This window comes from Schistocerca serialis, chromosome 5 (genome assembly GCF_023864345.2).
Source record: "Schistocerca serialis cubense isolate TAMUIC-IGC-003099 chromosome 5, iqSchSeri2.2, whole genome shotgun sequence".
NCBI lineage: Eukaryota > Metazoa > Arthropoda > Insecta > Orthoptera > Acrididae > Schistocerca > Schistocerca serialis.
Window position 1 is genome coordinate 591,747,152 of NC_064642.1, and position 15,466 is coordinate 591,762,617.

The following is a 15,466-nucleotide window of genomic DNA, read 5'->3' on the forward strand; positions in this document are numbered from 1 at the left end:
GGATTGCGCCTTTACAAAGGACATTCTGATACAGCTAATTACTGTATCGTCAATGAGGATACTGTACCGGCGAACAACTATGAAAAAGATGTCACAAATGGTGAGTGATATTTACGGAGTAAATGTCATCTTTGAGTGTGTAATTGTCACACTTTTTCCATGCCAATTTCACCGGTATACCTGATACAAGCTCTTATTTCAACAGCGTAGACTACCGTTATATTTTCATGTTGACGCGCCAGCACAGCTAAATGTCAGCTTCGGGGAATACCACGTTAGTCGAGATGTACCTGTTGCATGGCTTCATGTGGTCATTACTTTAATGCCTGTAGAATCTGCACTTCAGGGATTGTCAAGCGTGTGATGCAACTGTCACGAAGGCCACGAAATTTTTACTACTCTTTGATCCTTTTCAGGGCGTGGAACCTATTCCTATCATAGATTTGGACGGCGATTACTATATCGATATGAAACTTATAATGAGGTTAAAGGCAGAATTACAAAATGATGTAAAAAATTTATACCTGAAAAGCGCAAAACTGACCATGTTTTACAGTATTAAGTCACTTATGAAAATGCAGCTGGGTGACGTAGTTGACAACCGCCGATATTTCGACAGGAGCACACCCTGCCATTTTCACGGCAAAACTGCTGTAAGTAAGCGCTGTGCAAGGGAATTTAAAACCTCGGTTTTAAGGAAACTCGGGTAGACAACATTCACACACTCACTAAAACCGGCGCCATCACAGACCAAAGATGACCATCGTTAAGAAGTTGTCGGTAGTGAAATCAATGATCATCGGATGAGGTAACATTAACTATGTCCCTCTGTTTTTTGTCAACGGTGAGAGCAGGAATCATGCAGAATTTAAAGGAAAACCATCATCTCTATTCATAAGGTTACTTGCTAATATAATTTCAACATCCTCCGTAATAACACTTCCCCATTAGCTGGAAATGCATCCCAGAATCTCCTTGCTGTTATATTCCATAGGATCACCGATACCAAGACAGTGTTTTGCAATGGCGGACCTGCTCGACTGTTGGAAGCGTGTTTGCCGCTTACGCTTAGTACACCGGACCTCCACAGTTCTGATAGTTTGACCAGTGTATGACATACCCTAACTGCAATGATTTCGGCAGACAGCCGCCTTATGTAAACAAAGCTTATTCTGTACGGAACCCAAATGGGCCCTGATCTTAGGTGGTAGTGACCCTGATCATAGATGGTAGTCCAAAAACACACTTCACATTTCCGCAAAACACGACGAAAGTCTACGGTCGCATTACGCAGGGAGAATTCCGAACCGGATTGGTCGTATTTTGCGGAAATGTGAATAGTGTTTTCAACAAGCGTCTACGAACAGGGTCCTTCTGGGTTACGTAAAGGATAAGCTTGGTTTGCGAAAGGTGGGTGTCCGTCGCATTCTTGCAGTTTGGGCTTGTCATATATTCGTCAGACTATCAGGACTGTGGAGGTGTATTGAGCCTAAGTGGCACACACGACAGCAAAGGAAAGCCGCCTTTACAGAACATTGTCTTCCTACCGATCATCACGTGGAATACATAATATGGAGATTCTGGCATCCACTTCCAGCTATTGGGATAGTGTATTAGGGATCTGTTGAAATCAAATTAGCAAGTAACCTTGAAAAGCGACTGTCCTATTTGCCATGACAATTTTCAGGAAATTGTGACCATAAATGTGAGCGAAGTTGCGAGCTTGATAATTGTATTCAAGCTATACTACATTTTGAGTACTATTGTTACACAGTACTTAATCTACTTAAGCTAACTTACGCTAAGGACGACACAAACACACCAATGTTGCTAACTATTCAAGTAACTAATTAATATTTTAAGCTTTAATAATCACATTGTAATACATTATATAATATGTATTAAGTACCTACTTGCCTTTCAGACAAGCGAATAAAACGTTTTCTTCCAGATCCGAATTCGACGTGTCCAAAGAGAAATTCTTGCTGCTGGATGACGTGCCAGAGACTTAGGTATCATTAAGAACTGATGCCAAGATGGCAGCCACTCAAAATGCCACGACACTTTGCCTTGCAATAACAAATAATCAAAATTTAATTGTTAAATTTTTTTGGTACATTCCTCTTTTATTAAGACTGTTGCAACTTTCGTCAAATGTATGAGTAATTAATATACTTTTACTGTATGATTATTTTGATTCCACTTTCGTAACTCATACTGTTAATATGGCTCTGTAATGTTCTTCAAAATGATTCTTCAGTGATTGGTTATTTTTGTATTGCTGTAGTTAATATTAATGACTTAGATGTATAATCAGTATTCTCAATAAATATTGCATTGCACAATACAAAAATGCTGTTTTTTGTTTCAATCAACACGTAGTTGCTCTTAATTTTAATATTTGTCTCTAAATAAATTTAGTGAAAACTAGTTCTGTCTAGTTTAGTCAGAACACGTTCTTACTAACTGAAACTATTTGATCTGACAGCCATAGTTACAACTAGAAGTTACTGCTGGTCAAAAGCGAAAGCCAGTTAAAACTAGTTTTAACTAGGCAAAACGCATTTTGACGAAGTGGCTCAGTATAAACTAGTTTAAAGTAATAAGAACGCGTTCTAACTAAATACGTGTTATATATATATATATATGTGTGTGTGTGTGTGTGTGTGTGTGTGTGTGTGTGTGAGAGAGAAAGTACTGCTGAGCTACTGAAAACTCTAGGACCGAAGGGAGTTAAGCCAAATCATGGCAGATGTTTGAGACACAGAAAAATTACCCCAGGAATGGAAATGTGCGCTTATTCATCCGTTACACAAAAAAGGAGACAAATCTGATGTAAATAATTATGGAGGCATGTCCCTACTTCAGCTCGCATACAAAGTTCTATCAGCCTGTCTTCTTCAAAGAGGGAAAGAGCAACTTGAAACCAAATTGGTGAATACCAAGGTGACTTTCGCCCCAGTAGTCCCTGCACAGAACAAATTTTCATCTAAAGACAGTGGTAAAATAGAAAGCAGTCAGAAACAGTCCAATAATTGGCACGTTTGGTGATTTAAAAAAGGCATAAAACTCATTTGACCGACAAGAACTTTTTGATATTCTTGAACAAGGGTTAGATCCAAAAACCCTTAACCTCATCAAAGAAACATTGACCAATACTACCTCGAAGGTGAAATTTATGGGTGAAATATCCTAGCAATTCCTGATCAAAACTGGCGTCCGAAAGGTGATTTTCTGTCTGCTCTCGTATTCAACCTTGTACTGGACAAGGTCATCCGCGAATGGGAAAAGGCATAGAAGAATAAAGACTGCTGGAAACCTACACCGATGGGGCGAGTCAAGGATGGCATAAGAATTTTACGTTTACCTTTTGCTGATGACTTAGCCTTGTTAGCGGATGATGAGATAACAGCAATCGAATAGGTTAAAACCCTTAAGGAATGTCCAGAGAAAGTTGGTCGGCAAATATCTTTCCTAAAGTATGAGTTCATCGCCACAAAAACTGACGCCCAAAACTTGATTACAAAATACGGACATATCAATAAAGTCCCACATTTTAAATACTTAGGTGAAGTCCTTGAATCTACAGGGCTAGAGAAAATAGCACAAAACATTCGCCTCCAAAAACTAAAGAAAGCCTATTGAAGAACCTACAAAAAATGCTTGTCCATAAACACCAAAATTAGTCAGTATAATACAGTATTAAAATCCGAAGTCCTTTATGCCAGTGAAACCCTGACAGTCCAAATTAAACGTGACCTAGAAAACTTATTAACGGAAGGACGGAAATCGTCGGAAAGGCGCTAGAGCCAAAGAAAACAGAAGAGAGCTATAGAATACAATCTCGTAAACAACTGAGAAATTGTCGAACCTTGCAGCAGACATTAGAAAAGGCGATTGAAATTTTATGGACACATCTCTAGGCTTCCCAAAACGAGACTTAGACACAAAATTCTTAAATACATAAAAGGACTTAAAGCCATACCCTGGGAACAAGGGGTCAAGAAAGACCTCCAAAAAGCTCAGAAAAATTATTTAGATAATTTGGACAGAAAGGTATCTAAGCACAAAGTTGACAGATGGGAAATTAAGTCAGATAACGAAGCTCCAAAGAAAGCAGGAACAAAATAGACAGAGGAAAGGAAGAGAGCCCATGCAGAAAAAATTAGAGCAGTGATGAAAAAAAGGAAAAAAAGAGTCAAGAAGCTTTGCGTGATCCAGCAGAGTCTAATCGCAAATTATATATGTGTAGTCCCCTTTTCTAATGTAGACTGCAAGGAAGCACAGCTTCCCAGTTGATGAAAAAAAGGAAAAAAGAGTCAAGAAGCTTTGCGTGATCCAGCGGGTCTAATCGCAAATTATTTACATAGTCCCCTTCTTCTAATGTAGGCTGCAAGGAGCACAGTTTCCCAGTTGTTATATATATATATATATATATATATATATATATATATATATATATATATCGGATGATCAAAAAGTCAGTGTAAATTTGAAAACTGAATAAATCACGGAATAATGTAGATAGAGAGGTACAAGTTGACACACATGTTTGGAATGACATGGGGTTTTATTAGAACCGAAAAATTACAAACGTTCGAAAAATGTCCGACAGATGGCGCTTCATCTGATCAGAATAGCAATAATTAGCATTACAAAGTAAGACAAAGCAAAGATGATGTTCTTTACGGGAAATGCTCAAAATGTCCACCATCATTCGTCAACAATAGCTGTAGTAGAGGAATAATGTTGTCAACAGCACTGTAAAGCATGTCCGGAGTTATGGTGAGGCATTTGTTGCGGATGTTGTCTTTCAGCATCCCTAGAGTTATTGGTCGATCACGATACACTTGCGACTTCAGGTAACCCCAAAGCCAATAATCGCACGGACTGAGGTCTGGAGACCAGGAAGGCCAAGCATGACGAAAGTGGCGGCTGAGCACACGATCATCATCAAACGACGCGCGCAAGAGATCTTTCAACCGTATAGCAATACGGGAAGGAGCGCCACCCTGCATAAACATCGTACGTTCCAGCAGGTGTTTATCAGCCAGGCTGGGGATGATGCGATTCTGTAACACCCGTCAAGGCAGCAATTTTGCTGTCCAGCGCTATCTGTCGGACATTTTGTGAACTTTTTTTTTCTTTTGTTCTAATAAACCCCATGTCATTCCAAGCATGTGTGTCTATTTTTACCTCTCCATCTACATTATTCCGTGGTTTCTTAAGTTTTCAAATTTATACTGACTTTTTCATCACTCTATATATATATATATATATATATATATATATATATATATATATATATATATATATATATATGGTGTTACAAGAAGGTAAGGCCAAACTTTCAGGAAACATTCCTCACACACAAATAAAGAAAAGATGTTATGTGGACATGTGTCCGGAAACGCTTAATTTTCATGTTAGAGCTCATTTTAGTTTCCTTCTTCCGCCTACGCTCATTGGAGCACGTAATCATGATTTCATACGGGATACTTTACCTGTGCTCCTAGAACATGTGGCCGGCCGAAGTGGCCGCGCGGTTCTTGCGCTGCAGTCTGGAACCGCGAGACCGCTACGGTCGCAGGTTCGAATCCTGCCTCGGGCATGGATGTGTGTGATGTCCTTAGGTTAGTTAGGTTTAACTAGTTCTAAGTTCTAGGGGACTAATGACCTCAGCAGTTGAGTCCCATAGTGCTCAGAGTCATTTTTTTATTTGAACCTAGAACATGTGCCTTTACAAGTACGTCACAACATGTGGTTCATGCGCGATGGAGCTCCTGCACATTTCAGTCGAAGTGTTCGTACGCTTCTCAACAACAGATTCGGTGACCGATGAATTGGTAGAGGCGGACCAATTCCATGGCCTCCACGCTCTCCTGACCTCAACCCTCTTGACTTTCATTTATGGGGGCATTTGAAAGCTCTTGTCTACGCAACCCCGGTACCAAATGTAGAGACTCTTCGTGCTCGTATTGTGGACGGCTGTGATACAATACGCCATTCTCCAGGGCTGCATCAGCGCATCAGGGATTCCATGCGACGGAGGGTGGATGCATGTATCCTCGCTAACGGAGGACATTTTGAACATTTGCTGTAACAAAGTGAAGTCACGCTGGTACGTTCTGTTGCTGTATGTTTCCATTCCATGATTAATGTGATTTGAAGAGAAGTAATAAAATGAGCTCTAACATGGAAAGTAAGCGTTTCCGGACATATGTCCACATAACATATTTTCTTTCTTTGTGTGTGAGGAATGTTTCCTGAAAGTTTGGCCGTACCTTTTTGTAACACCCTATGATATATTTTAAGAGAGTAGATGTGGGCAATGTATGCCGCACAGTCTGGCACTGGCAGTGTACTTGATTTGAAAGGGATGGAAGCTAGCCTCCACATAGTGGAGGCAGCATATTAAAAAAAAAATGGTATTGTAATAATATGTTTTGAGGAGAGATACTGGTGAGTTTATATTAATGGAAGAATGATAAATGCCAACCTTTTAAGTAATCCAGTTCTCTTTATATTTGTAATTGTGAAATATGTGAACATTGATTATGATTGAAGTTTGCTGTAGAAATGTTATAATGCAACATATGGTATTGTCTTGTAGTTGAACCAAGTGTGGAGGGAGACAGATGTACACAGAAGCGATACTAATAATAATTTTTGCTAATTTGTTTAGGTGTGAGAACTTTATGTGAATGTGTATTGTTGTCTTGGCTTAATGAGGCATAGTTAAACTTGGAGTCTTTGTTCTCATTTATCAGTCTTTAAGATTAGTTCCCATTTTCATTTTTATTATCATGACTGTGGTTGCATACTCGTACTGCACGTCGTGAGTTGGGTACGGAGAAGCATTTTTTGAAAATTGGTAAGATACCGTCTTGCATTGCACGCTGCAAGCACGGTAAATGAAATATGACTTTCGACTGTCTCATCATTATCATAATAGCAACAGGTTGCAGAGCAGACAAGCATTCCGTATGCATAGGTAGGCCAAGAAATTTAATTACTATTGAAGTTCTTGTCCAATGTGAGGTATTGTGATTGCCAGAGTGTATTTGTGAAAATCATGTCATATCACTTCAGAGGTTTAAGGCCAGTAAAATATTTCAGTAAAATGCTATCTTGTGAATTTTCAACCAGTTTTATCAGAAAGTCAGATGCATTGATTTTTACGATCCTTTGCCCCTTAATTATAATAACATTTCTGACATAGTGATTGTTTGCAAGACTGAAAACGATTAGCAATGCTCAGGGGCAACATTTTAATCTGAATCATTCCATTTTGCAGTCAGATTGCATATGTATATTTTCTTACAGCATAACGACAAGCTCTGGCACAATGATAAAGAACGGATGAGCAGAGAGGGCTGTGAGACGACACCACAACAGGAACAGAATCTACACAAAGAGAATATAAGCGCCTCGCCACCTAGCCACGGCCGGATTGGAAGACTAGCCGTCATACTAGAGCTACAGCAGTAAGTTATGAAGTGTTTTGCTTTGCTTGCATTGAAATTATATATACCGAGGGACATTGATTATTGGCATGTCACCATTTGCTTGTGACGCCTCTTTTGCGAATGCACAAAGCTAAGTATTGTCGATTTAACTTACTGTAATGAACTCCATTAATATGATTTTCTTGAATTGATGTCTAGCAATCCGAGAAACAGCCTCCTAGGCACCCTATATTAGACGAGTGGGCAGGATACTACATTGGCGACGCCTTATAAGAACAACTCAGTGCCTGGCGGCCACAGAATTTTCTTTTGTGTTTTGCTGGCGTCTTAATTCTCTTTTGCCTTAGCTTTGCAGGGGTGTTTACTTTCTTTTGTAGTCTCTTATCATGTATTTCCTAACGAATGTTTCCAGGCGAGTGTTTCAGAAATTTTCTTTGCTTTTGTACTTATTTGCTTGCCTTGTCTGTTTCTTGCATTTGTGTCTTCCAACACGGCCTCCCCACCTTTCTGACCCCTGCTCAGGTGCCACAGACGCCAGTGTTGGATGCAGCGTAGCTAATGCAGATGTTTCAAATTCAGAGCCAGCAAATCTCATCGCTGTTAAACATGGAACAGCAGCTGCTGACAAACCGAACAACTAATGCAGTACAAGCAACATCTCCGGCAGCTCCAAGTGCTATACCGCCTTTCCGCCAGTTTCATGAACCAGAAGAAGAATGTATCGAGTGTTTGCAACAGTTTGAAGCCCAAGTAATTGCTCACAATGTACCAGATACTGTGAAAAGCCATTACTTTCTCTCAACAGTAGGAAGTGCATTGTTCAGGCTCTAACAAAAACTGTTCCATAACACCAATGGGAGTGAACTTTCGTATGATCAGTTTGTAGATTCGCTATCTAACTATCATGACCAACAAGCGAATGTGGTAGCATCTAGGTATAAATTCTTTAATTGCAAAAAAACGGTCATGACAAACTTATCGCGAGTGGGTAACAGATTTGCAGGATATGACGAGGAACTGCAAATTCAAAGCTGCTTTTGGTGCTTTATATTCAGTTGCTACATTGCGTGACGCGATCGTGTACAATGTAACTGATGTCAGACTCACAGAACAGATTTTGAAACAGTCCTATCTATCATTTCAGGAAGTAGTGCAAATACTATATCAGTAAGATTTAGGTGCCCTGTCCGCTGGTAAACTTCAACAGTCAGCAATTTGTCGGATTGAGTACCTTGTTTGTGACCGGCCCATGTGGCGGCGAGAGCTTGCACTCGCCACGCCGCGTAAATACCTCACCATGCCAAGTAAGCAGCTAGCTAAACAGGTGCTACACAGGCGAAAAGAATTAAGCCATGCCCTCGGTGTCATACACGGCACAAATGGTAAGACTGTCCCTTCCGACAAGCACAGTGTTACGCTTGTGGCAAGAAAGGACATGTGCATTCCGTATGTTTGCAACGGAACTAACATAAGAATTCGGTCCACTCACAAAAATCTAGCCACAAGGCCCATGTCATTAATGCAGCATATTCAAAGTCAGCCACGAGGGGTAGCCGCGGGGTCTGGGGCGTCTTGTCACGGTCCGCATGGGTCCCCCTCTTGGAGGTTCGTGTCCACCCTCTGGCATGGGTGTGTGTGTTGTCCTTAGCGTAAATTAGTTTAAGTTAGATTAAGTAGTGTGTAAGCTTAGGGATCGAAGACCTTAGCTGTTTTGTCCCATAAGCCCTTATCACAAATTTCCAATTTCCTTCAAGGTCTGCAACAGGCATTTGCAAAACTAGCAATCAAGCAGTTTCTTCAGTGCTACGCCAGTCCAACAAGCTTTTTGTTCATTTGCATATTAGTGGAAAACGTGTGAAATTTCAGTTGGACACGGGTGCCTCTGTTACAGTGCAGAATCGTCATACATATGAAATGTTAGGCTCCCCATGCCTGGCTAAAACTAGCATGCACCTGATGCCTTATAATGGACACGACATTCCCGTTCTCGGAAAATGTACTTTGCCTGTCACTTATAACTCGCATATGCGAACAGTGACTTTTATGGTACTACAGTCACGTGATTGTGAGAACATATTTGGTCTTGAATTATTTGATTCAGGACAATATGACGTCAGTGTCTGTATTCCATGCACAAGACAGTGTAGCTAGCTTATTGGAAGGATTCCCGGAACTTCTTTCTGAAGCTTTAGGCAAGGCTAACAATTTCGTTGCACATATTACTCTGAAAGACAATGCTCAGTCGAAATTTTGCCGTGCCAGAACAGTTCCCATTGCATTATGGGATTAGGTGACAAGATCGCTGCTCAACTTAGAGAATTGCAAGACAGCAAAGCTATATCGCCCATACAGTCAATGGGCAAGTCCACTGGTTTTGCTCCCCAAACCTTTAGGTCGCATTCGCCGTTCAGGTCGCATTCGCCTCTGTGTTGACTTCAAGTCTACAGTCAAACTACAAACTGATTGATACTTACCCCTTGCCACACCCAGAGGCTCTCATGCACAGTGTAGGCGTTAGACGCACACTTTATTTGTGTGACGAGTATTTTCGAATACCCCTCGATGACGAATCTCTAAAAGTGTGAGTATTGAATACTCATTTGGGCTTGTTTATATGTTTGCTTCTGCCACTTGACAGTGCTTCCGCTCCCGCCATCTTCCAATAGTATTTCTAACAGCTGACTGCTCAGGTGCCAAACTGTTCAAACTATTTGGGACGATATTGTCGTAGCAGATCGTACACGTGAAGAAAATATTGAAAATTTGCGTGCTTTATTTCGTGTGTTATCTGATGTAGGACACAAGTGTAGACTGGACAAGTGTGATTTCTTTAAACCTGAGTTGCAGTATCTTGGTCATGACACAGGCATTCAAGTTGTTCATCCTCTTCAGTCGCATTTGTTAGCCATACGAGATTTGATAGTTGCTCGCAATGTCACAGAATTGCAGCCAGTCTCAGGGAAAATGAACTATTATATTTGGTTCATACCGAATGCTGCACAAATCGCAGCTCCATTTCTTCGCTTGCGTCGCAAGAATGTTCGCTTTCTTTGGACAGAAGAGTGCCAAGTAACTTTTCAAACAATTAAAAATGCATTGCTCAGTGATCGATGTTTAGTTCACTTTGATCGTGACAAACCAGTTGTACTGCAAGTTAACGCTTCCTCTTGCTTCCTCCGGCGGGGTCAGGGATTTTCTCTGCCTCGTGATGGCTGGGTGTTGTGTGCTGTCCTTAGGTTAGTTAGGTTTAAGTAGTTCTAAGTTCTAGGGGACTTATGACCACAGCAGTTGAGTCCCATAGTGCTCAGAGCCATTTGAACCAATCTTGCTTCCTCTTACGGAATCAGTGCAATGCTTTCGCACAGAATTGGTGATAAAGACAGGACTATCGCTTTCGCATCAAAAGCGTTGTCCAAAGCTCAGAGTAACTATCGAAGAATTGAGAAAGAGGCTTCGGCTATTGTGTATGGTATCACCAAATTCCACCACTATTTTTATGGCAGAAAATTCTGCCCAAAAATAGCAAAGATGGGCTTTGTTGTTGTCTCAATACCAGTACGAGATTGTGTATCGTCGGACAGCTCAACACGTTAATGCGGACGCACTTTCACGTCTTCCGATTGGCCCTGACACAGATTTCGACGCTTCTGCTGCATATTGTTCTCACAACGATGCTCAGGGTTCTGAACTGCTTCAATCTTTTCCGCTAAACTACAGGAAAATTGCACAGGCCATGGAAGCTGATTCAGATTTGAACATTGTGCTAACATAAATTAACATATCCTCGTCATGATCCTTGCATAGCATACAGACCTCTGAGGCGCGGCGATACAGTGCACGTCGGCCTAGCTTCGCTATACAGAAAGGTGTGATTCTTGTTCAAAATGACAGTCGACAGTTACGTGTGTTGATCCCTAAAACTCTGCAAAGAGAAGTGGTGCAGTTACTTCACCAACGACACTGGGGAATTGTTCGTACAAAACAGTTAGCGCGTCGACACTGTACTTGGCAGGGCATGGACACCCAAATAGAACGGATAATGTCACAGTGTCACGCGAGTGCGGAAACACTCCACCACAAAAAATCTTTGCTTGGACTAAGTCGCAATCACCATGGCAACGCTTGCACATAGACTTTGCCGGACCGTTATGGAACACTCGTTGGTTGGTTGTGGTTGACTCGTATAGCATGTTTTCTTTTGCTATGCCAATGAACTCGACAACGACACGTAACACAATTCAGGTTTTGTCATAGATTTTTTGCCTAGAAGGTTTACCTGAAGTAATAGTGTCAAAGAACGGCCCTCAGTTCACGTTAAATGAAATTGAAACTTTCTGTGAACGCAATAGCATACAGCATCCAACAACTGCACCGATCAGGTGGTCGAGCTGTTCTAGGCGCTACAGTCTGGAGCCGAGCGACTGCTCCGGTCGCAGGTTCGAATCCTGCCTCGGGCATGGATGTGTGTGATGTCCTTAGGTTAGTTAGGTTTAATTAGTTCTAAGTCCTAGGCGACCGATGACTTCAGAAGTTAAGTCGCATAGCGCTCAGAGCCATTTTTTTTTTTTTCCTCGCATGATATCGTTCGCACCCTCGAGACGGCCCGTCGCCGACGGAATTGCTTGATGGCCGCCGCCGTCGGACGCTGTTCCATCTGCTCCACCCTCCTCATCATCCGGCACCGAAGGAAGGCCGCAAGTCCCACTTCGCACCTCATGATATTGTGCTTTACAGGGTTTTTAGCGGTAGCAGCCCGTGGGTGCGAGGCGAGATCGTCCATCAAAACATGGCTCTGAGCACTATGGGACCTAACTTCTGAGGTCATCAGTCCCCTAGAACTTAGAACTACTTAAACCTAACTAACATAAGGACATCACACACATACATGCCCGTGGCAGGATTCGAACCTGCGACCGTAGCGGTCGCGCGGTTCCAGACTGCAGCGCCTAGAACCGCTCGGCCACCCCGGCCGACAGATCCTCCATCGACTTGGCGCTTGCATGTACCTTTTTCAGGTCCAGAGAGATTGCTGGGCCGACATCACAGTCAACTTCGCCACTGTTACGTACACGGTGATCGTTCTGAGTCTCTTCCTCCAGATTTACGGATCCCGAGGACACCGTGGCCATAAGAGACGCCAAAGGATGTCATCACGACACCGCGGAACGACTGCATGGAGACGGAGCCTTCGCCTCCTCCGCCTCCTCTCATCCTACCGACGGAGTTGGACCCGCCCCCCACCGCAGCAGTAGACGCCTTCTACATCTGGTTCTTGGCTTCAGGAAGTGGAAGCGTCCTCTTCTGGTGGTTTTCTGGGGGACGTTTCCGCCAGAGCGAAGGCCGGATGGCGGGGTACGACCGGAATCTTGACGTTCCCCATAGCCACAGATTCCGGTCCAGCGAAGCGCCGACACTCCTGCCTCCGCCGGCGTCGTCGTGCTCCCTACATGACGACGGTCCTTCGCTTTGGAGGGAGGAATGTTCCGGCGTAACGACAAACGCCGGCACGAAGATCAAGTAACGGAACAGCAGAGAGCTCCGTGAGAGGTCAGCCAATAGTACGTTGACTAGGACGATACCACGATAGGAGCGGCATCCACACGAAGAGAATATACGAGGTGTGGCTAGAAAAAAACCGGACTAGTACTGGTGAAACAATAAAACGAATGCAATAAGGCTGAAAGTCGCGTGGCCAGTCACGTGACTCTCGCTCCGCCTACTGCTCGAGTTTCATCTGCCTCCTGCACTCAGTCTGCCCGTGGCGTCTGTTTTAAGTAGTTGACGTTTTGTCTGTGCGTCGGAAAATGTTGAGTGTACAGAAAGAACAGCGTGTTAACATCAAATTTTGTTTCAAACTAGGAAAATCTGCAAGTGAAACGTTTGTAATGTTACAACAAGTGTACAGCGATGATTGTTTACCGCGAACACAAGTGTTTGAGTGGTGTAAACGATTTAGAGATGGCCGCGAATATACCAGTGATGACACTCGCACTGGCAGACCATTGTCAGCAAAAACTGATGCAAACATTGAAAAAATCGGTAAACTTGTTCGACAAGATCGCCGTGTAACAATCAGAGCAGTGTCTGAGTTAACAGGAGTTGACAAGGAAAGTGTTAGGCAGATTCTTCCTGAAAGTTTCTACATGAACAAAGTGTGTTCAAAAATGGTTCCAAAGTGTCTCACAATTGAACAGAAGGAACGCCGAAGAATGATTTGTTCTGACATCCTGGAAAACATTGAAAGTGATCCCACCTTCTTACAAAATGTTATTACTTGGGATGAATCGTGGTTTTTTACTTACGATCCCGAAACTAAACGCCAATCGATGCATTGGAAAACTCCTGGTTCTCCACGACAAAAAAAAGCACCAATGTCAAAATCGAAATTCAAGGCAATGATGATCGTTTTTTTTTTTGACATCAAAGGGATTGTGCACATTGATTGGGTACCAGAGGGACAGACAGTGAATCAGCATTACTACATTAGCGTCCTGGCTACTCTACGTGAGCGAGTACGGAGAAAACGGAACGATTTGTGGAGAAAAAAGTCATGGATCCTTCACCAAGACAATGCCCCAGCTCACAGTGCGTTGTCAGTGAAGACGTTTTTGGCAAAACACAACATTCCCATCTTAGATCATCCACCCTACTCACCTGATTTGGCCCCCTGTGACTTTTTTCTTTTCCCTAAAGTCAAGTCAGCTTTGAAAGGAACTAGATTTGAGACTGTTGAAGCAGTAAAAGAAAAAGCGGCGGAAGTAATGTATGGACTTACCGAAGATGATCTGCAGCATTGCTATGAACAGTGGAAAATTCGTATGGAGCGGTGTAGAGACCGAGGAGGAGAGTACATTGAAGGAGATAACATGAAATTGTAAATAATTGTAAATAAATGTTTTTTCCAGCATCAGTCCGGTTTTTTTCTAGCCGCACCTCGTAAGCGGCGCGCCGCCTAGCCGCGGCCGGATTGGAAGACTAGCCGTCATACTCGTACTAACGCTATAGCCGTGAGTTATGAACTGTTTTGTTTTGTTTGCACTGAACTTGTATATACTCAAGGATATTAATTACTATGTCGCCATTTGCTTGCGATACCTCTTTTGTGAATATGCAAAATTAAGTATTGTCAATTTAATTTACTGTGTTTTACTGTAATAAACACCATTAGTATGATTTGCTTGAATTTATGTCTTGCGATCCTAGAGAACGGCTTATCAGGCACTCTATTATTAGACGAGTGGGCGGGATACTAAATTTCACTGAAGAGGGACTGCTTTCTCGCAGACTAATTATTTGGTGTACCGGCTAGCGTGGGTTTCGCATCGTGTAGAGTGAACTTTTCCAAATTCAATTTTCGCACAGTTCTGTTGCTCTGCACCGAGGTCTACATATTTCGATATCAAGATAAGTTTTACACATTTTTAGACAGCAACGTGACAGTTCCAAAAACGAGTTTCAGTCTTCCAATAAACTTTCAACCTCATGAACAGAGGTGGTGGTTTTTATTTAAATTCTGCAAGGAATCCGGCTCCCACCTTTGTCAAAAATCAGAGGGCCAGAGATAATGCTACCTCATCCGTTGATTATTGACTTCACTATCGATAAATTCTGACGCCGGTCATCTTTCGTTTCTGACGACGCTAGTGTTTACAGTGTTTGTGAGTGTTATCTTTTCGGGGTTTCTCGTAAGACAGAGGTTTTAAATTCCATTGCACAGAGCTTAATTGCTGCAGTTGTGTCCTGAAATTGGAAGTGGACATTATGGGCAAAAAGAAAGAGCGAAACACATGATTTTGCGCGTATTATCATCTTCCCCTTCTCTCCGATCCTGGTACACACGTATATACACACACACACACACACACACACACACACACACACACACATACAGACACACAAACGCTGTTTCTCAATGTCAGTACTGTTGTTTTGGAATAGGCCCTTCACACTTCTCTATCGTTTAACTTACTATTTTCAGTTACTTACTAATGTATTAT